Source organism: Fundulus heteroclitus, chromosome 4, assembly GCF_011125445.2.
Source record: "Fundulus heteroclitus isolate FHET01 chromosome 4, MU-UCD_Fhet_4.1, whole genome shotgun sequence".
In the NCBI taxonomy this organism is placed as follows: Eukaryota; Metazoa; Chordata; class Actinopteri; order Cyprinodontiformes; family Fundulidae; genus Fundulus; species Fundulus heteroclitus.
The window spans coordinates 36,599,481-36,622,841 of NC_046364.1; the positions used below are offsets into that span (position 1 = coordinate 36,599,481).

The 23,361-nt window shown below is 41.6% G+C and overlaps 1 protein-coding gene across 1 annotated transcript in view; it reads right to left on the reverse strand.

Annotated features, from left to right (window-relative positions):
• tln2a (talin 2a) overlaps positions 1-23,361 on the reverse strand; it is a gene marked incomplete in the record, with an annotated part of 95,489 nt that overhangs the window by 62,067 nt on the left and 10,061 nt on the right. Inside the window, 1 exon segment of the mRNA XM_036136501.1 lies at positions 2,728-2,777.

Here is a 23,361-nt window from a genome sequence, read left to right on the forward strand (position 1 = left end):
CCATCTCACCCAGGAACCATACAGCGTTTCTACTATATTGGATCATTTCCTGTATGCAGAGTGGAAATGTAAAAAAAAAAAAAAAATGACTGTTTCCCCAACAAGCAGGTTTGCATCTACTCTGCTAACTATGACATCACCTCAGTCAGCAAAGCGCTGCTCGGATCCACACATCTGGTCACACTGCTAAATGATGTCATTCAATGACTCAATACTTCCACAACATCTGGTCATAGTCAGACCTGACTTTGCCTGCACAGTCACTATATTGAGCACAATCTGTCATCAACTGCAACTGCCTAAAAAAAAATAAAATAAATACACAACCACGCAGTACTTCGTCAAGTATAATTATAAGGAAAAACGTGCCTTACAAGTTGAGAATTGCATAACGCCTTTCAACATAGCTGCAATATTTGACCCAAGGCAGACCCCTTCTGAGCTTGAATCATGGGCCGCAGAGGGATACACCTCCGCTCCGAGAGCCATCAAGCTGTAAAGCTTCAAAGATGGAATGTGTAAACTGTTATAACCTGAATGATGTCATACCGCCTCTCCATCACTAAAGACACACTTGGACAAAGACACAGACAGCAACTCTGAGCTCATATCGGGAAGGGCTGATGTTGCGAGAACATCAGCCCAGTTGGCAGCCCCCCCCCCCCCGCCCGACTGCCAACTGGACTGACGGGGAACATCTGGTGGAAGCTGCCATCGCGCCAACTGAATTCAGCCATTAACACTGGGCAAGCATAAGATTAAATTACACAATATACAGCAGCTGTATTAAAAGCACAAGACATTTAGTTGAGCTGTGTCAGGCAGCCTGAAGCTGAGGGGAAAGTGAACACTTTTCAGCAGACCCACAGAGGCACACATTAGATGATCATTAGCATTCTACTTTTTCTAAAAAAAAAAAGAAAAAAGAAAAAAAAAGACCACTTTCTGAGCTGCAGCCTTACTGTGTTTACGCTTACAACTGCAAGCATGCACAGTTACGTTGAGATGTAGCTGTTTGCCGGAGCGCGGCATGAGGCAAATCAACATCCGAGCTCATTAATTGCAGGAAGACTAAAACACAGAGCGACTGTAAAGCCATTTGTGGAGCGGAGCGTATATACAGAGAAGCTGGGCACCAGATGCTGCCAGCTAATTGCCCCCTGAAATCAGCTCATTGAGTCGGCTTGAAAAGCAACGTTATTGTCGGACAGATGTCTAAACAGTGGCACGCTCATAATTCAGAGAAAAACCTGCTGGTCTCCATTTGATTTAAACAATTATAACGCAAAGATCACAGGTTACCAGATAAACTTTACGTAGCTTTAAATCATGCATGTTTAACTTGGAGGCACTCCCTCTTGTTGAACAAAGATGCAGCTAAAGATAATTTTGTTGCAGGCAGTCCTCAAACTTTTGACTTTTTGACATTTTTAACTGCATAAAATGTTAACTCAACACTGTTTTCGTCAATGTCTGTGCTTAAACCCAGAGGAAGTAAACCAACTAGACGTGAACCGGTTTGAGAGCCTTGCTGGATAATAAATGTGAGCATAAATACCAGTTTTGTCGTATTAAACACAAAAATCTGAACAGGGAAAAAAAAATAGAACATGATCTAGTTGTTTTTAATTAAAAACAGAAAAACACTAATTATTCCTACAGCTGCTAAAATAATAACACAATACTGAATACTATTCCAATTTGCTTATGCAAAGGCTTAATGAAAACTGTAGAAAAAAAACACATCTAATGCATTTAGTAATGGTACTCTGCAGTTGCCCATTGTTCAGAATATAGCTTTTTTAATCTTCTGCCCGTTATAGAGTAAAAAGCATGAAAATCTGGTATTATATGGCTAATTAGTCTAAACCTGAATTACATTAGGAGGGACGGTTGGGGCTCCTTTCATTTTCAACCCGAGACTACACTTGTTCTTCCTAACCAGAAATGTCTGCCATCTTTATGAGCTGAGCGTTCTTGCATCCAGCTGAATGGGCACCCCTGCCTTACTTCATCCACCATCCAGCCAGTGAAATCTCAGCTTACTCCAGCACTTTCTCTAGCATTTCATCAAAAGGGCGATGAAGATTTTGGCAGATAGGACTGTAGCGGTTTAAAACGTTGAAACACCTGGTGATCAGAAACAGGGCTCATTCCTTAAACCTACATAACATTAAAAAACATCTGAGGGAAAATGAAGTAGCTCCTGCTGCAATTTAGAGCAGCAGAGAAACATAGAGGGCAAAAAATATATATATATATACAAAACCTTTCACAGTGAACATCAGTACGGCAGCTGGAAACTAGTCCGTGTTACGATTAGACTTTTGAGGATAAACGTACGCGACACAGCACAGCAGCCACATGTTTTTCTCCTCCAACACTACATGTCAAGAGAAGCCTGGTACAGTGTTACTGTTTCAGCAACGCTATACATACTATAAATCAGTCACTAAACAGAAACACCAATGCATGAATTATTGTTAACAGAATATATTGATTAAAAAAAATGTTTCTCAACAATAATGATTATTACCAACTTTACTAACTTTTCAGTGCAATGTTTAATTATAGGTTTGCATATGTGAAAATTCACACTTCCGTTCAGCAATCGCATGTTTGCAGATACGTTTCCTTCGTGAGTCTGCAGACCATCTGGAGTGACATTTCTAAGTTTATCCAGCTCCAGCTCTCCTCTTATATGTATTGACATGAACCGCTTCCTACCTTTTTGTTGAGCAAAACGCAGTCCGGGGGCTATCTGCTGATCTTCACAGCTGAAAAACAAACATCGAGGCGTTTATGAGAAACACAGCACACCTTTTACATAGGAAATATTGTTAATAATTACAACATCAAAAAAAAAAGGATAACATCGAACCTAAAGCTGCTGTGTACATTCACAACGGAAAGTTCTCAAATTGATTATTTTTTTCATCTTTAACAGGCTACGCCATATTTGGCAGGAGTTGGGGAGAGGGGAGGGGGGGAACGACGCCCCTAGCACAGATAAAGGTAGTCGAAATTTATATGATCTTTGGAGAGAAAAAAATAGGAAATAGAAATGGCACTGGTTTAAATTGATGTATGGAAATCCTTACAAGAACGCCACACAAAACTTAAAAAAATAGAGCTTAATCTGAAAAACATCAATAATACTCAAATTTAAATGTAAATTGGCAAAAAAAAGAGCCAAGGTTTTTTTTTTTTTAGATCATCTGAAAGCTCAGATATGCAATCTATGTCCGATTAATAAATGCGAGCTACCAGGGCACGCTGGCAGCAAAGCTCTTCTGAGAGGAAGCCGTTACTGAGTGAAGACTTAAAGTTAGCCCTCGTCAATATCAGGGAAGTGTTTTACAGTGAAGCTAGAGCAATTAGGAGACTGGAGAAGTTCAATACAGTTAAATAGGAAACTGCATTTCATCCAGTCAAGATATGGCTACGGTTCACTCAGGCTGTAAGAGAGAAAAATCAAGAGTTTGAGCAGATTATAGAAATGTCGAATATAGTACAGCAAGGATGTTCTCTTTAATACTTTTAAGCTTTAAATCTTTCCATTTTGTAACTTTTTGGAAAGCCCAAGTGAAGGTTAAGATCTACATTCTCCAGAGAGTACGAACTGTTTCTTCTGTTCCGAAACAATGTGAACAAAGGCAACTTGCACCGTAAAAAGTAAAAAATAAAAGATCTGAGGAAAAAAATGTGTTAAAAAAGTTCACAGTAATGTACATAAGATGGCCTCCCTCCACTCCTGCTGTGAATAGATAACTGGTCAAAGAAGCTGGAAAAATATGTATATTTTAAACACTGTTTAAAGCTGAAGATTGCAAATGTGTTAAAATATTCCAGCTCTGGTTTCTATCTAACAAAAACACTGAAAAGAACTTATGCACACATTGGACAAGTTTATTACACCATAAGCGCCTCAGTACGTTTTCTACATGCTAGGAGAATTTCTGCTGTGCTGAAACAACTTGATCTGTTAGAACCTGATTGAAAGCCCACAACAGGGACCGTTACAAGCTTTCAGCACTTACACCTGTTTGAACTAAGCTTTGCATGCATTTTAATAGATGGATTTTGTGAGACTTGCACTATAATACAGTTTGTGAAGTTACGTAAACATCCAGCTTGATGCAATAGTGCTCAACAGAAAGCCACCATGAATTCAGTGAAGCAAAGTTGTTTAGGGTTTCTCATAGTCACACTAGTAGGTTTACAAGACTGACAAAATACAATTACTGATATTCTGTGCTATAAAGAACAAGTATATAAAGAGTTGAGAATGCCACTGTTTTTTAAAAACTGAAATCGCTTAAATCTCAAAGCTACTGTCTGCACAAAATGCAACGTGGCCAATCCGCTCTGGTAATGAGGGCAGAGAAATCATGCCCACGGCCTCTCAAACTTTACGTTCGGCTTCAATCGATTTTCTCCGCTGATTTTAATCGGAGTCTCATGTTTGCTGCAGTTGGTCACAGTTTGCAATTTGAAAGGAATATCCAATAGCGGGACATCCAGAAAGGTTCCCCAGCGAGCGGTGAGGTTTATTACTCCTGTCCGTAAAGTGAAGTATCATCCCCATAGCCAGGGGAAACGACACAAGCTGCAGACCCTGCGCTGACGGGTTGGAGGACTGATGGCCGACGGGTGAACGATGCTCCAAATATGGATCGTTCTGGATGCTATTCTTGTATTGCAAACTGCCCAACTCACATCTTCCAGGTAGAACTTGAATAATTTCATTAGCTATGCAAGTTTACTCACAGGCCAGTAGGTAAGCAATGCAACCAGTAGTAAAGAAGACAAAGCAGCTGCTGTCTCAAACAATCTGACCACCGCTGTTAAATTGGTGCTGGATTGGAGTTGGAGTGTGGCTTGGGAAACTGGCACAACAAAGACTGATCTGTTGAGCATCATCGATTTGATGACAATGACAAGGGCCTAAAAAGAGCCTCAGTTTTGTTTTTTTACTAAGAGGTGATGAATCTTTCAAAATCCACCCGAGAAGGTAAAAAAATAATAATAATAATCTCCAACTACATCCAGTGCATCATTGTGGCTTAATGCACGTCAGCAGCCGAGCAAAACATTGTGGATGTGTTTTAGCTGTTATGGTAACAGTATGCTGCTAGTGGACGCGCTCGTGGCGCAGCGGGTAGCGCGACTCATGTACGGGGGCCTTGGTCCTCGACGCGGTTGACCCGGGTTCGAGTCTGACCCGCGGTCCTTTGCCGCGGTCTCTCCCCCTCTTCCACCCCCTTCCTGTCAGCCTACTTTCATAAAAACAAAAGAAAAAAAAACAGTATGCTGCTAAAATGGATAACTTTACTTCCTGTGGCACTTCCATTACGGATTCCACATTTCAAAACTGAAATATAATGAACAATTACATTTTTAGACAATTGATGAAATTGAATTCCATATAAGTTTATTTAAAACAAATGAAATAATGCAACTCGGACTTTCAATAAAAAGCACTTTCCGGCATGTCTAATTTGTAGTTCATGGCTTTATTGAGGAATTTAACTAAACCTAACATATGACATTTCCCAATCCTGAGATATGAGTGTCACCACCACATTTGAAGAATCGCTTGAAAAAGGCTGAAGCAAACGTGATCACAGATGAAAATGTTGAAATGTGTCTGAGAGGCTGCAGCTGGCAGAAAGAAAGCACCACGGTGCTTGGCCACCCTCTATGTTCATCTGATTTGCACCATGAAGCCACTCTGGACCAACCAATGTACATGTTTCAAGTTTGTCTGAAGGAAAACAGCGACGGCACAAAAGTCCTGCTTTGCTAAGACAAGAAGGCCAAAGTATGTGGATGCAAAAGAAGAGCTGAAATGGTTTTATTTCAAATAAAACCTGGATCAGAGCACTGCTACGTTTTTATTGTAACAATCTCGATTTTTGTCCATATTTAACTTAATGTGCACTTAATTTAGTTCACTTTTTATTATTTTAAACATGTAAAATTATTTAAAGAGAAGAAAAATTATATAGTAACCCACTAAAATTAGCCATGTTAGAAAAAAAAAAACAAATAAGGGTTACTTATAAACAATTAATTAAGAGCCAATGTCAGTAAGTTTTTCAAATTAAAAATAATCTATATTTAAGCACGTAACAACGCAGAATTAGTCTGACATCAAGGCTGTAGAGCTGTGATTAGATTTGTGAATAGATTTGTGTGATCTGACACGGGAACTGGCCAATTATTGCATCCCATTTTATTAGATTATAGCTGAGTTATACATGGAGGTTTACTGGAGCGGACCCTGCACTGCTTATATGCTGTGGTAATGGACGGTTACACAGAGCTAATTATCAAACTCCCTCCAGGACATAGGAGGGGAATTTCTCACCAGTCACACAACAGTTGAAAAACAGCTAATTAACCACTTCAAATAAATTATTTCACCAAAGAAACACAATGTGATAACACAGACTAAAGTAAAATCACCCTACGAGACAGAAACATTACCTCAAAAGTACTTGGACAACATTGACATTCTTGCAATTCCTGTCCCAACCCTGGGGGTGGGGGTGGGTGTGGGCATCAGTAGAGAAACAAATTCATGCAACTTTACCCTCATGAACCAAAGAAAATACAAAAAAGGACATTTTACTGTTGATAAAATCCGCTAAAATTCAAAAAAATAAAAGGGAACTGAGAAAGTACAGAAGCTGCTTTTACAACTTAAGAGTTGCCGGAGGTGGAGAAGATCAAAGCTGGTCAGCTTTGGCCGTCTCTTGGGAATTCATTCCTGCTTCCGTCCTGCAGTTACATTAATCACACTGTGCCAATGGGGGCAAAGTGGGGATAAGTCACAAAAAAAAGGTGCCTGTGAAACATCTTGCGTCAGCTCCGAACAGCCTTTAATAAAACTGCCCACCATGATGCCTCGACATCAAACGGAGCTTAACGCAGCTGAATCACACACGGGCCAAAGGGGGCAGCATGTATCAATTACAGAGGATCTGCAAATGAATGTCTGAAGGTTTGTGCGCCAATAAAATACAATGCTGCATTGAAGACACTCTGAGGGTGAAGCAGAAACTGTGGTGGAGCCTCGTTATATTCTCCTGATTAACGGCCCAAACTTAGGATACAACTGACCAGCCCTGTTACGATTAAAGGAGGCTGAGCGTTAAGTTTGTGGCTGGAGGCAAACTCAGATGAGCTGCAAAAACACCTAAAAACAACTTGCTCCCATCCGAATTTTCCATTAATAATCAGAATTTGTACAAATTTAACAAACTGCAAACTGAACAGTTGCATCCCGTGAGTAACTAGGCAGCTTGATGTGTTAATGTGATCAAATTTCAAACTGACGCTCAACAGCTTACAAAATTACAAAACATTTGCTTCTGTTTTTGCCTTGTTGTCACACTGACGTGTTCCAGACCAAAAAAAAGGGTTTCCATTTCAGACAGACACAAAGTAAAATTGCATTTTTTTCAAACTAGGATTGTGTTTGTTAAGGGAAAACATTCAACCAAACCCACCAGGCCTTATGTGAAAATGGAATTTCGCCCTAAATCTAATGGCTTGTTGTGCCACCTTTGGCCGCAGCATCTGCCATGAGACCAGAGTTAAAACTGTCAATGGGATTTTGCACAATCTTTATTGCATAATTGTTTTAATTCAGCCACATACATTCAGACTAGCTGAGGATTGGATCAGTCCTGCAGCATAACCCTGGGCAGAACATGATACCTAGACAAGGCATAGCAATCCCAGGCCACCACGCTACCATCACCATGTCTGACTAGCAGGAAAAAAAAACGTAAAACAAACATCCTGAATTTTTTGAAGGCAGCTTTAGAAGCATGTCATTCCTGTCTAGCTGTCTGTAAGTGGACAGGATGTCCTAAATCATGAAAAACAGCAAAGCTCAGCTTTCCACTGCAAACTGATTGAAGCCAACTAACTAATTTGCTAGCGTCTCCAAACACCGTCAGAGATAAGCAGCGGTCCCTGATATGCAATTAGCTAAATGGGGCCATGGGATCAGGGTTTGATGAATTAAATAGAAGTGGGTGGAGGTGGTGGGGGACTCAATACCCGCTACATCTCACTGGGAGCCACCTGTCTGCAACTGCACTCATTACAGAGGGCTAATAAGACTCTAGAAAAATTTGACCTATAGAGAAATTAAGAAAAGAAATAAAACAGACACTGTTGGTAAGTTGGCATACTTTTCTTATTTATTTTTTACTACAAAGAAAAGTAAATGAGCTGCTGAAACACTCCTTACGGTGAACTGCTTGTGTGAAAGAGATTATGGGATCTTTTGGGTGAAAAGTAAGACTTCTAGTAGAGTGTAATCTACCTGAAAAAATAAGGAAAAATTGTTTAATATCTTAAGTGAGCAACAGAGCCAAAAGAGCCACTTGCCACTCTGGAATTATAGGTTGACAACCCTGATCTAGCAGATGAAAACTGTGTTTTTATCTCAATACAGCTGAAGCTAAAAGAGCAACACGGTACAGGAGCCAGGACCAGCTTTACAGCGCTCTGGCCCCTGTTGGCCCCTGTTGGCCCCGGTCTGTGACCAACGCACATCAGGTTGCACTGACAATGCCGCACTCAACAGTGGACACGGTTACCAAGTGAAGACCTCAAACATAGCTATTTTTACTATAAATCAGGGGTTTAAAATGTAGATAAAAGCACCGAGATGTAAGAAGGTATTTACGGTGAAACATTTCTACGTAAAGTTGATCAAGCTGCCAAGGAGCAAGCGAGAGCTAGACTTTTAGCAGTAACAAAAAGAGTAAATCCTAGCAGAGGGTCCTTTTTTACCTTTCAAGTTCTGTTTGTCAGGTAAACATTAAATGTTGGCAGGCTTTTGGAAAGATAAAGTTTTACATTTGCTACACAGTATACATAAAAGTGAAAAATGTATAATGCTATCCATGCTAATTGCTAGTAAAAGATGCTAAAGTTAAACATGTCAATGCCATAGGCATTTCATACCTTTAAAAAACATTAGCAAAACTGTTTTTTAACAATGACTGCTCCTGAAACAGTGGCGTGACGTCATCTCTGCAGTCTGTGTACGATAGAAATAATTTAAGTACTTTTGTTTTATTTCTTCCCATATTACAGTTCTTAAAGAGAAATCAGAATCACAAAAAAACACTTTAAACACAGCATCCCCGAGTGCAGGTTTGGGATAGGGCCTATCACGTTACGCCCATTTTTTTTGGCAGGTCGAGGACATCTGGAGAACAGCTGTTGCTTTGCATCACACAAATGCTCACGTTTAGTTGTTACATGGGCTCTCCGTTTAAAAAAACGGAAGGTCAGGCCGGTCAGAAGGTCAGCAAGTGTCCAGGCACACAGTTTATTGTGGTTTCGCTATGAAGAATCTTAGGAAATCAAACGCCACACAGTCACAATTACAAAGACCATAATAGGCAGAGTGGTATTACTCACAGACAGACAGACAACGGAGCTCTCTTCTATACAAGGCAACCGCTCTACTCTCTCCTGGGACGGCAGAGTCTCTGTGATTAGTTGTGTCCTTCCAGAGGGTTTGGGGGGGGGGGGGGGGGGATTGGGGTCCTTTAAAGAGGACCAAGCTTTTAATTCAATTAGACAAATCCAGCCCTCCAAAACCCCCTTACCACTGTTCAGCTCCTTACATGGAGTGAGGAGAAGGGGTGGCAACAGAAATGAAACAAGGTGTTTAGATTTGTCACCCGCATGTGGCTTGTTGGGAGGCTTGTTAGACGCTCTTAGTTTAGTTGTGAGGAAATATTAGCATGCATCGCCTATTGTTACGGGCCTTAACAGTCTTTATTCAACAGCAACTGAGACCAAACATTAGTCCAAACTTGCAGTATTAATCCTAAGCATCCCACATGTACAGTGTATTGCAATAGTATTCATACCCAACCCAACAGGAAATCACCAAAACACAGCAGGCTTTTGAAGTGAAAACGGTGGATCATGTCAGGAGGAACTCATCTCCTTTAAAATAATACTTATTACAGAGAAAAGCATCCTACGCAAAATAGATACACATGACTAAAAACAACCAGACGTAACTGCAGGACTCACAAATATCCAACAACAGGAGACAAAACCAGAGTCCAAATCATTAAGATTAATGGATTAATGGCTGAATAATTCTATTTTAGCCCAGATCACTTTGCAAAGGTATCTTTGTAGTTTCAGAACTCTGACTCTATTCAAAGTCACTCCCAAATCAACCTTTTTTGCTAATAAACTGTTTTTTTGAATGGTTGTCTTGTAGAGCTGTCTCCATATCCTGGTCATTATTTTGACAAATTCTTGCATATTTCTTGTCTAAAACCGTCAGTGTGGCGCCCTCCTAAGCTTCAATGGGTGCCCTGTATAGAATTTTGAGGCCATTGGTTCAAATGTTTTTGTGACATCACCAGGATGTGTCAGTAGTGCTGCTGCTGTGGGGTATAAAAAACAGTTATGTCTTATGCACCACCATAGCGAGTTGGAGCTGAATAGTGAGTTTTGAGGTCCTTCTATTGTAAGATGACCAGATTTCTGAAATCTGGTGTGCTCTTCTTCTTCCTCTTCGTGTTTTAATGGCAGCTGACATCCAAAAGCATCATTACTGCCCATCTAGTGGTGCGCTCTGTTCCTCGCAGCACAACCAGCTACCATAATAACAGTCAACACGCAACATTTTTCCCCTCGGTAAAATCGGGGACATTTCCGGGGACGGCTTTAGCCGGGGACAGGTGGTCCCCGGAAATCAGGGATGTCTGGTCACCCTATTCTATTGATTTTCAGGTTAGCGATTTATTAGCTTAGCATTTAGCTAGTTTATTTAGCATTCATTTAGCTTTCACTAGTAGCCCAGACCATGCCTAAACCCAGAAAAAGTACAAAAGCTTTTTCTGGCTGTATGACGCATAGAGTAACAAAGCATTGCCCCACCCCCACCTGTTGCTGCACACTGCTGGCTTAAATCAGATTGCTGAAAAAGGAAACTACACTTTTTCCCCCAAGGGGAAAGAAACAAAATTTGTGCCACCCTTTACACTTACTGGGGATTATTATGTCAGAAAACTACATTTGTCAAGGTAGCCTGTTATAGCTGTAAAGGACCCAGACTTAGCATGACTAACCGGCTAAAATCAGCACATTATAGGTAAATTCCTTTATAAGGAGCAGAACGACAAAGGTATGCAATGTTCTATGAAACCAATTGAATTTTTCTTTTTCTTTTTTTTGGGGGGGGGGGGGAGGTTAAACTCTGTATTGACAATTTACAATTGCAGGTATTTGGATAACATAACTAAAATCAATACATTATTTTAGCAGCAGTTAAACTAATATCTGCTTATCTGATTTAAATAAGAAAAAAAATTATCATATTTTAGATCTTTGGTTAAAAATGTTATCTAAATATTGTAAAACTGTGATACCTTATGCAAGGTCATCATATACTACACCATCCCTAAGGCAAATAATATACCAGCTTAATCCATGTAAAGCATCTAAGCTGGAGAAAGACTGTTTCACCCACTGCTGGTGCTGGTATTGAGCTACTATACATTAATTAAAGCAGTATGTTGTAATAATGTTAAATGAAGCAGAAAGCATCTGACTTACTGTGCTCTTAATGTGCTGGTGCTACCAACAAGGCCAAGCAAGAACAAAAATAGCATAAACGAGGATACTGCTGCACATCACACTGTATAATAAGTTGCTTCTCATTCTGTATAGTGCTCATCCTGAAACCCATCCTGACAAATGACCCATAAAAGCAGAAAACAGTGCAGGCAGCCACAGGAGAGAATACATCTTTTACAAGACCCAATAAATCATCAAAGCCCAGTTTTAGAAGCCGCGTCTCAGCGCTGGCAGCCCTGCAGATTAGGACGGACCAACCCTCTTCTTAAGCTGCCGATCTAATCTCCTTTTGCATCTCAGTCGTACGGATATGAGCGTCCCATAATCCGATAGAGAAGTGGACAGCTGTGAGCAGGCATTTAGCGCTGTGCCACTGTACCTCCAGCTGTGTCAGGAGAGTCGGCAGAAAAATGGGCCGACATATATTGTACCCATCTTCCCCATTAGCTGCTTTTGCAGTAAAGATTTTATGACAGATGAAGGCCATTCCAAATATGACACTTTCCTAAAGTCTGAAAGAAGAAGAAGAAAAAAAAAGGCCCACAGTAATTCCAGTGCAGGTGGATGTGATCAGAATCTCAGGCAGGTAAGTTGGCCAACAGGCAGGAAAACCAATTAAAGAAGAGGAGTGGTGCTGTTCAGAGGCTCTGGGACACGAAAGGAGAACAAAAACATGACACAGGAGGTAAGCGGCCATACAGGGCTCTGGCTGCCTATTGTGGAAGGAACAATCCAGTTACTTCAAGCCTGTTTTTCCACAGCAGTCTGCAGTAAAGACCTAGCCCCCTTGCTTGTCAGGTCCATTGTTAGGAACAGACAGGAGGCACCCCCAGCTCACCTCATGCACATTAAAGAGGCCGCATTGTTTGGGGGATCAGAGAGAGAGAGAGAGAGAGAGAAAGAAAGTACATGATAACGAGCAAATGCAAAAACAGACCAGTTTGGAGCCAATTTGAGTGGTTACCAATTTTGCCGTTGGAATTGTTTGCATCTAAAAAAAATATATATATATTTTAGCAGCTGCAAAACATGTTCACATTTAAAATGTGTGCATAAAGCTTAAAGCACTTCCATCAATGAAATGAATTTCTTTCGGATAAATGCAGTGCATTGCAAAACATTGCACTTTCAAAAATTGTCACTGCCGCCTTTGGTGCATTTTAATGTGGCTTAGTGCAATTAACCGGCACAAATGAGAGTATAATTGTAAGGTGGAAAGAAGAGGACACAGAATAAAATCCCAAATATGTGGCATGCATTTGTATTTAGCCTCATTTACTTTGATACACTGAAGTAAAATCGTTTTGCAAGACAATGTAGCTAAGAAAAGATGTTCATAGGCCTGATAAATCTTTTTATTTGGCAGATTAAAATGATTTAACCACAAGGTTTTGAAAGTGTTCAGTGTCTGTTTTCCCTTCTACACACTCTATTATTAATTCATTTTAATATGCCAACGGCATGTCAGATCTCAACTCATTCTTTAGCAAAATGTGCTCTGCCATGTTGGATTTAGAAACTAGCGCCCATTAACCCATTTTCCATTATCGCAATTCATGCATGAGAAGTGTTTTTTTTTTTTTTTTTAACTCAGGCAAACTAGATTACAGCACTTCAAAATATCACACCAGCAGCACAACAACCACATTCATCTATGGTATAGGTCGCTTTTCATCAATTTTCCGGATGTGTCGGCTGATTTACAGCCCAGTGAGCTCTACCGGTACCACCTCAACCCTGGGAATGGGTTGCAGCCCAGGTGGCGACACGCTCGCTAGCCGCTGGAGGGGGGAGGGGGGGTGGGCGGGGTGTTGAAACAGAGATAGGCGCAAGACAAATTGAGTGAAGGGAAGATAAGGGACTGGAGAAGAAGGAAAGCGAATGAGCTTCGGCTCAGCGGGTGGAGAGGAGGACTGGAGGGGTGCTGGGAGGGAGGACAGCTACTGTTTTCTGCTCGGTCAGCAGACTGGGGCCGACTCCAGGACAGCTTATCTTTCAGTAGGAATACCACGAACGCACCAAAGTCAGAGACAGAAGGGAAGGAGGCGAGAAGAACTATGGGTTTAAACCAAGCTGCTTGAAAGGATTGCTGCAGTATGGCTGATTTATTAACTCGCACTGAAGTGCTTTCAAACCCCAAGAAGGCTGTGCTCACACATTATGCACTAGCACAGAGACTCTTCGCCTTTTTTTAGACATGAAACATATATCGAGTCACAAATTGGTCATCTCTATGCTACACAGCTTCATTTAAGGACGTGGTCTCACAGCACTTGGTTGTAAGAGATCAACGGCAGAGGGCTTGAGCTGAATTGTTTGACTCTTGACTTTTAGCTGCTAAATGCTCTTCTGCATTTATCCATCACCAGCACGGGGTACTACTGCAGACACGTTGAGAGCAATGGACGTTTTGGCAACTTAATAGTCAAAGATGAGCACTGTGACCTGAAACTGTTAGGTCAATACAGCTGCACCTCATAGTCATTGGACAGCTTATTTCAGTAATTCAATTAAAAAAAAAAGGAAAATTTGAAAGTCAAATCTTTTTGTTAATCTTGCTAACCATGGTTTACAGCTAAGAAAACTCAAAAAAAAAAAAAAAAAAAAAAAAGTTTCTCGGACAATATTTCACAATACTAAAGAAATTGTCTTTCATTCAGACATGACCTATGCCAGGAAGACCAAGTCCAGTCCTAAAGACCCAGACTTTCTTTGGCCTTCACAATTATTGGGGAGACATCTGACCTGTCAGTTGTCCAGCATAGTCATTGTTGCCTTACACAAGGAGGGTAAACCGCAAAAGGCTATCGCTAAATAAGCTGACTGTTCACAGAGCGCCCTTTCCTAGCCCATCGTGGAAAGTTGAGTGGAAGGAAAAAGTGCGGTAATAAAGGTGCACAAGCAACAGGCTTGAGAAGGCTGGGAAGCAACGGTCATTCAGGAATGTAAAGGGGAGTCAAAAGCCGTGGACTGCAGCTGGAGTGGGTGCTTCAGGAGCCACCGCACAGACGCGTATCTAGGACACAGACTACAATTGTTAGGTTCTTTCTGCTAATGGTGGACCAGGGGCAGCCAGAGAGGCCTCGAGGCTAAGGAGAAAAAAAAAACTAGACTGTTGCTCAGGGGCTAAAAGTCACTTGTTGTTTTTTTACATGAAAGTAAATGCAGCACTTTATTTTGAAATCAAGCTCCCTGAGAATCAATGCACTCCACACTTTTCCGATTTTTACTCATGAACACTTCTGTTATGCTCTATTTTGTGTTGGTAGTCTAACGCATAAAAATCTCTCTAAAACACATTGAAGTGTAGATTTAAATATCGGAATGGACATATGGCAGGGTTGACCTTAATGCTGACAATTATTAGCCCCCCCCCCCCGGTGTTTCAATCATTCATCAGAGCATCAACTTTACAGCCCAAACAGTTCATGCAAATCCTCCGCTGCATAAATCAAAGAACGCGTGCGGGTCCTCCTCAGGTAAACACAGCCTGCCTCTATAAATCCCTATAGAGTGAAGGAAAGCTTGGAATGCTTGGCAGGCCGACACACGCTGCCATGCCAGGTTGCCAAGGAGCGTTCACCTGTTCCCACAGCTGTGCACAAAAATATAGAAAGCGAAATACCAAATGTCTGGCAGGAGAGCGGGAACTCAATTCAAAACAGACAACCTGTACTTGATATAAGAGTCACGCGATCAAATGCTGCATCTCTTATCTGGCAATGCTAACTGGCATTTGAATCAACAACCCTTGCGGCGTCTGTCGTCAAATGAAAATCTGGACAGGCTTTCTGCACGGCCTTCACCATCAGATCCCTACCAGTAAAACAGGACGCTTTGCTCCAGCATCGTAACCACAGGGAAGTCACCCTTCAAAAACAGAGAAACCTCATTTGGTCATTGATGAAAGGCTGGAGGGATGGGTGGAGATGCCCCCCCCTCTCTAATAATTTTCCTGGAGCGGTGCTCTGCAATGGGAAGATAAGTCACCAGACTGAAGACAAGGCAAGCATTCTCTCTGCACTCGGAAAGACAAAATGCCTGAGTCCATCTAAACAGAGGGATCTGACAATGCTGCATTTGTCTCTTTGCCAGCTGGAGAACAAGCTCCCCACAGACACGTCGATAGGAAACACAGAGCACACCAAACTTTAAAGTCAGAGCCATTCCCGTCAATGTCATTATTTTACACTCCCAACGCGGAGAAAACAGACTCTGCATTATCTCGGTTCAAGTCTGTCATGCAAGCGCTTTCGAATATGCTGCTGGTGTTCTCAAGCGTTAAGTATACAATTCTTATGAAGCGCCACTTTTAATTTTATTTTTTGTTAAATAATGCAATAAAAATAAAAACGAGAACGAGTAGGTTAGAACTTAAAGATGAGTGCAAAGATGAGGCAAAGGGGACCCGACGCGACAGGGCCGAACTTTCTACCCGGGAAAAGACTGAGGGAGCTCCTGGTCGTTGATTGTTCCTGTGCAACAACCTGAACCACCTCCACCATGGAAAACAGAGGACTACCTGTTACATTAGCTGTGCTATGGTCCAACCAAACCTAAACATTCTATCATAAACACCAGCGATGCAACTCTGACTTGAGCTGGTGAAGATTCTCAGTCATCCAGGTCATGGTCATTCCAAAAAAAGTAAAAAAAACAAAGCAACTGGACTTGTTTTCCGTAGTTGAAGACGTTTGGCTCCCTCTCCAGGAAGCTTTCTCAATTCAAAAGGTCTAAGCCATTACAAGGCTTTTGTTTGGGCAGTAGTATAAAGCTTGGTACTCATCATTACTCTAGACCTTTTGAATTGAGAAAGCTTGCTGGAGAGGAAGCGAAACGTCTTCAACTACGGAAAACAAGTCCAGTTGCTTTGTTTTTTTACTTTTTTTTTGGAACTCTGACTTGAGTTTTAATCTGGATAAAACAGGATCTATGTGCAGCTGATATAATGACAGCGCTCTTGCGTCTTAACTGCATGAACGCCCAAGAAAAGGCTATTTTCAGCCACTTTATTAACACTGAGCTTCCCAGAAGTAATACAGGCCAGCTGCCACAATCATTTCACTGCCTAAAAAAAAAAAAAAAAAAAAAAAAAAAGGAGTAATGTTTACAGCTCCACGGTGCGGAGTACACTGTTTGAGTGGTGTTTGGTCCTCTCCTCTCTCGCTGTCCCAATTTTTCTACTTGGAGGGCCTGGCTGCCTCCCATGTACTCTCCCTTAACTAATAAACAAAGAGAGGATTCCCTTATATAGCTGTATTCAAACTCAACAACCTCGCAGCAGCAGCAGCAGAGGGCTGCGGGGAAACGTGGGGCGCAGGCTGGACTCCTGCAGACAGAAAGGTTTCGGGCCAAGGGCACGGAGCACCGACAGCACGATTGTGTAATGCTCATACATTAACAGCCACTTAAAAGGCTATTTCTGGGACCATCCATGCACAGAGATCTGCAGTGTCAGGTTAGATTGGCTTGAGAGGGCAGCAAAGTGAGACATAGCCTGCCTAAAAGTACAACTTACTGAGCTGTTGGTAAAATTCATGCTTTGTGACAAACAAAATCCCAAAACATGTTTAATATGAAGCTCATCTTTGCCAACCCTTTGGTTAAAAAGTGGCCGGTGGCACGTTATTTGTACGCACTTTGCACTCTGTGAAACCATTTTTTATTTTTTTTTTTTTAAAAAGGAACAAATTATTCAGCAGTAAATTGTACAAAGACGCAGAGAAAAGCACAAACTTTTTTGTCTGTAAGAGCTTAGCGTAAACGCTGACATCCAGATAGCCAGAGGAAATACTGTAAAGATATTAATTTTCAACAGTCCACAGCTATGGAATGAGCTCAGCTTTTTAAGGCCTGAATGTGTGATATAAAAATAACTTAGACAGCTTAAACTCTAGAGTAAAACGATTCATGCCAAGCACAAAACTACAGGTGTAATGTTTTTTTCCTGGCCAATAGGCCCATTAAATCTTTACACATCCGCATATCATTGGTGCACGCTGAACTGTTTGGCAGAAACCAAGCATTGAGGAATGTAACATAAGTGCTATAAAGTAACATACTGCATGCAGAATGTGCTGCTTGTCAAATATATTGTGATAAATTAACCATTTGAGGGTGATGGATCCATATCTAATCCGAGGTAAATTCAAACTGCAAAAACCAAGTGGACGAAAGATTAGCATTTTAATTTTTTTCCTACTGTACAGCAGACTCTAAAAGTTGGAAGTAATTGTTGGACATTATAATTAGCTTTCCTAAGGGTATATACAAGGAGGTATAGTATTTTGAAGCATCAGAGAGCCAGCTGTTTAAAAACTTTCTCAGAGACTTTCCTCAAGCTTCAAACATTCAGGACGTGCTTGGATAGGAAGCGGTAATTTGCCTTTCCTCTCCCTGGAAACTGCTAAGCTGGACAAGGGAGATGGCATAGTTACTTTTGGACAATTCTCTTTTTCTGTTTGGCTACTGCATTTTATGTCAAATAGAGCTTTTTTGATAGAGATTTAAATATGACCAGAGCGGACATTTTAAAGGAGCAATGAGCGATTTTTCCACCACTAGGTGGAGCTTGAGCATTGTCTGTAGACCAAAACAAGATGTGCATCTAAGCAGCTTTCTACCTCACTCCAGCACACTGCACCCATTTCCCCTTCTCACCCATCGGCTCGTATGATCCTAATTGCAAAGGATAAATACACAGCGAAACAGCTTCATCTTTCAGAGGAACGTGTCTAGTGAAGAAAGTAAGTAACTCAGAACTTTCTAAAGCTCTTAGCAAGAGAAGGTTTTGATCTGATGGGTGTGCTCTCTGCCATTTTGTGTCCGACAGTGGCATCTTATGGGCAGGAAGTGGGTAAGCCCTGCGTGGCATATGTTCACGTGCACAAATGTGCACATGCATGCATGCGCGGCCGGCCCGGCTATGTATACAAGAGATTGGAGAACAACACAGAGAGATGGTGTGTGACTTAACAATACTCTATCTAAAAAGATACCTTTGGTTTTTCACAAAACAAATTTTAGTTCTATCTAAAATAATGACATTTTGCTTATTGCTCCATTAAACAAACCAACATGTTTATGTGATAAGCAAGGGGTTCCCAAACCTTTTAGCCTGCAACCCCCAAGATAACAGTGCCAGAGACTGGCAACTCCATTTTGGCAAGTGGGATTTTCTTCTTCCTTTTAGTGAGGAAATTATGAGAATAAAGTCGTAAAATGATGAGAATAACGTAATATTTTTGTAAGAATTCTAACAAAGCCGTACAGCCTTCTCCCGGTGTTAAAATGAGGAAAGTGGAGCATCTTGTAAAGTCATATGAATAACAAAATACTACATCTTTTCAGCACATCAGCATTACATCATCTTGCGACCCCCAAAGAGGTGTCTCGCCACTACCTGGGGGGTCCCCAGCCCCCACTTTGGGAACCCCTGTGATCAGCTACCAAGCAGTTCCACATCTCACAACAGGGGGACTGGTTCACTGAGTAGAAAGGTGGGTAGACAGGGGGAGGCAACCAGATGGAGATTGATACCACCAGGTGACACTTAGTGTGTGCTGCTGAGACAGAGCAGGGCTTATTTTTGGACGGAACAATAAGATCGCGAAGACGTGCCTGAAATAAAAAGCAGACACCTCATGTGATTGTGCCCTAAAGGCTCACCGTTGTCATCGGCACCAAACACGTCCCTGTCCGCACAGTTTTCACACATTTCATTGGCAACTAAACAAAAATTAACGTCTTCTTGAACTCCGCATGTACTCATGCTCACGATTACTCGACTGCGTTTACACTCACCCCTCATATTCTCTGACTTTCACGCTGTACGTCAATGCCAACATGAGGCTCTCCAGCCCAGAGGAAGACTGAGGGGGGAGCAGGTGCTTGTGATGACGGGTCCAAGCAGACTTATGGTTTTCTTTGCGGTCCGACCGACCTACAACTTTCAAACTCCTACATGTAGAAACTGTTTTAATTTAACATTTGAACGTAGCGACAACCATAGAACGGTCGACGGATCCTTGACGGACTGTGGGGAGTTATGAGTCCAACAGAAAATAGACTACAACATTCTACTGTTCTCCAGTCTACTGTTCTCTAGTTTTGCATTACATTGAAATGACTGTTGTCATTTCAGCTTTTAACTTTTTGTTCTCTCTCTTTTTTTTTCTTCATAGTAGATACACCTGGTCTGGCGTTCTGTTAACTGTGACATCATCCAGAGAAGACGGCTCACCCGCTATTACCATCTAATGTAGAACAGATTACTGGATCAATGTGTGCTTCTGTGCTTTTTGTCTCTCTTGTTGTGTCTCTGCTCTGTCTTCTGTAACCCCAGTCGGTCGAGGCAGATGACCGTTCATACTGAGCCTGGTTCTGCCGGAGGTTTTTCCTTCCCGTTAATGGGGAGTTTTTCTTCCCACTGTCGCTTCATGCTTGCTCAGTATGAGGGATTGCTGCAAAGCCATGGACAATGCAGACGGCTCTCCCTGTAGCTCTACGCTTCTCTAGGAGTGAATGCTGCTTGTTGGGACTTTGAAGCAATCAGCTGGTTCCCTTATATAGGACATTTTTGACCAATCTGTATAATATGATTGAATTTGACTTTGTAAAGTGCCTTGAGATGACATGTTTCATGAATTGGCGCTATATAAATAAAATTGAATTGAACATTACTCCTGGTTATGCGCCAAAGAATGACTCGCTAACTTATCTGGTTTTTACTTAACTCCAAACCAAACACATCCAAGAACACGCTCTTTGACGACGATGTGTCTACACACTGAGAAAACCGAACGCCTTTAAGTCACAGGAAAACCTTTTCCCAGCAGAGTGGATTAAAAGAAAATTGATTGTGAACACTGGCTGATCGACTGGTGCATCGCTCTACAATAGTTCTACAAGAAGAGTAAGAAGAAAACTTTCTGTCAACGTGAACAACATTTTTTATTGATAGGGTCTAGCCAAGTTGATGGCAACATGCTGGTCTCATGTTTGGCATGTTATTAAAAACCTATTTAGCACACTGGCGGCTTGGTGCAAGGTGAGGCAGGCTTCCTATTCTGCTACATGCAACCCCTCAGCCGCCATGGCGGCCTTATCCTAAGGAGGGCAACTCCTCATTCAAGTCAGCTGCAAGACATTTGAAGGAGGAATTTATCCTTATAGAAAGCCCAAGAATAGCTTCTCCAGCCTGCTAGGAGGGCTGAAAGGGGGCGGGATGCATTTCCAGTATACTCCCACCGTGATCGCTCCCTCAGCTCCTAAACAAAGCAGTCAGCCGCTCCAAAGTCACTTCCTGGGGAATTCCAACACTGGATGATTTTCACAAACCAGTGTCACAGGGACAGAAATACTTTGATGAGTGATATAAATGTTGAAATTTGTCAACAAGCCTGTTGAGTAACGAGAACACCACTTCTCTCTGCAACAGATTGGGTTACAGCCAGCTGCGAGGGACCCCCGAAGCTGTGGGAAGGGTGGGGGGGACTTCAATGAGCTCATCTTTAAAATAGAAGAGTGGGGTTTTCTTTCATATCCTGTCTTTTTCTATTTGCCTCAGAGCCGTGCTCGCCAACACCCTCGTCTTCTCATTTTACAGTGTGATCTATAAGCACTATAAGCCGTTTGTTTAATTTCACTGCAGCCCTTACCAAAGGCTTCACGCATTAATCTACAAGGTCCATCTAAAATTAAACTTAATGGAAGCATAGCCGCTTGGTTCAGTTCCTGACTCCAGACTTTCTGACTCAGTTTATAGATTCCACCCCCTGCAATGTAATAGGTGCTCTCCTGTAACCTCTGGGCGACTCCTGGGCGCTCCGTTTCCATATCAAATGGCCCCAGGCAGAAAGAACAAGGAGATCAGCGGGGGAGAATTCTGTCACCTGAAGCATTTCTGAATGTAACACCAGGAGAAATCTAAAAAACAAAAAAAAAAAAAGACAGGTTCTTGTAGACCAACTGGGGACACATGGCTATGGACAACACAGCCATCTGGACACTGTTTGCAGAGAAGTGTGCTTGTGTGCTGGGAGCCACAGACACCTGATTAGGTTACATTTCTGCCCTGGTGACTAAGAGGCATGAGCCTGGAGGTGGTAGCAACCATGGCAGCAGGGATTTCTGCCAAAGAGGCAGGCCAGTAATAGCAGAAGAGGCCACAAACCCATTTCTGAGCATATACTCTGTCAGCTCACGGTTGAGATGATGGTTCGCTTGCTGCAGCAAAAAACGCCTCAGATTAAATGTTAAACATGTCACCATCCACCTGGATTTGTTCTGACGGCGACGGTTTGGAAAGCCTACAACAACATTTGTGTCCTGACTGACTCAATTATATTAATTGTGTCAAAACACAGTTAAATGAAACTGGATTTTGCAAGGGAACCTCAGGAAAATAGATAAAATGCTGGGCGCATTATTCAATTTTTACAGATAAAGACGTCCACTGTTTGGAGGATGAAAGCAAGCAAAGTCTTCAGTCATCATTAAACAGACTTAACTAGTCCACAAAGTCTACATGAGTTTCAACGTCCTTAAGATATGTGCATGTGTCTTTTCACATGACGCTCTGTTATTCAAAACACAATATTATAAACAGCTTTAGTCGTAGATGTAGTGGAGTGAAAACGTTTTGGCACATTTTGGCACACTGACATGTTTCAGATCAAAATAATCCTAAAGAGTGACCTGGATAATATAAAAAAAATACACTTTTGAAATGATGATTTAAATTATGAAGGGAATGAGATATGTGAAGGCTGTGACTCATGTAAGGAAGAAAACAATTTTCATTGTTTGAAAAAACAATCCCTAAGCAAAGTTGGTTAACAAAGCAAACTGATTAAATTTGTTTAAATACTTTTTGCAGTTTTATATATTTTTTTCTGATTCAGCCACACTGATATTCGAGACAGACTTCTGTATTTTCATGGTCAGCAGTGGTCCCCTCTGGATGTCAAATTTGCCCCGTTTTTTTCCCCCACATTATTGAATCATGAATATTGAGCTTAACTGAGGCCTCCAATGCTAAAGATTTGGTTCTGGGTTCTTTTTTAGCCTCCTGGAAAAGTCATCAATGAGCTCTTGGAGTAGATTTGGTAGGCTGATCCCTCCTGAATATGTTCACTACTGTTCCACGTTTTCTCCAAGATTAATGGCTCTCAAAGCATTTTTCTGAAGTCCCAAAGCCTTAAGACATTTTTTAAACATCTTCAAGAAACAAGAGAAGAAGTCCAGTTTGTCTTCTACTTAAGCACTTAGTATTGTCCCTGCCTGAATGATTGAGAATTTACACCAGCGTTAAGGTGACAAGGTTTACAAAGGAAAAAATATGGCTCTCAAGCTGCAAGTGGTGATGAAATGAAAAACAAATAACTCAACGCTATATACAGTTGTTTTAAATTTCTGTGAAAATCCCATGAGTATATAATGTTTTAATTCTGTTTTATCATACTGTAAGAAGCTCATAGTGGCTCCTGCCCAAATGCAGCCGCTCAAAATCTTTGCTAGGAGGAGAGTCGCCTCATCCCCTCTTCTCTATGGCAACCGCCTTGGCTACAAAATGCTGAAACATGCTCAAAACGTTGTATGTCTGATGCAAACTGGTGGATCTCCGAGTTGCATCGCAGGACAAAATGAGCCTCATATGGAGACAGCTGCAGAGCACAATTTGCTCAGACTGCAGGCTGTTCTTTGAGAGGGGAGGAAAAA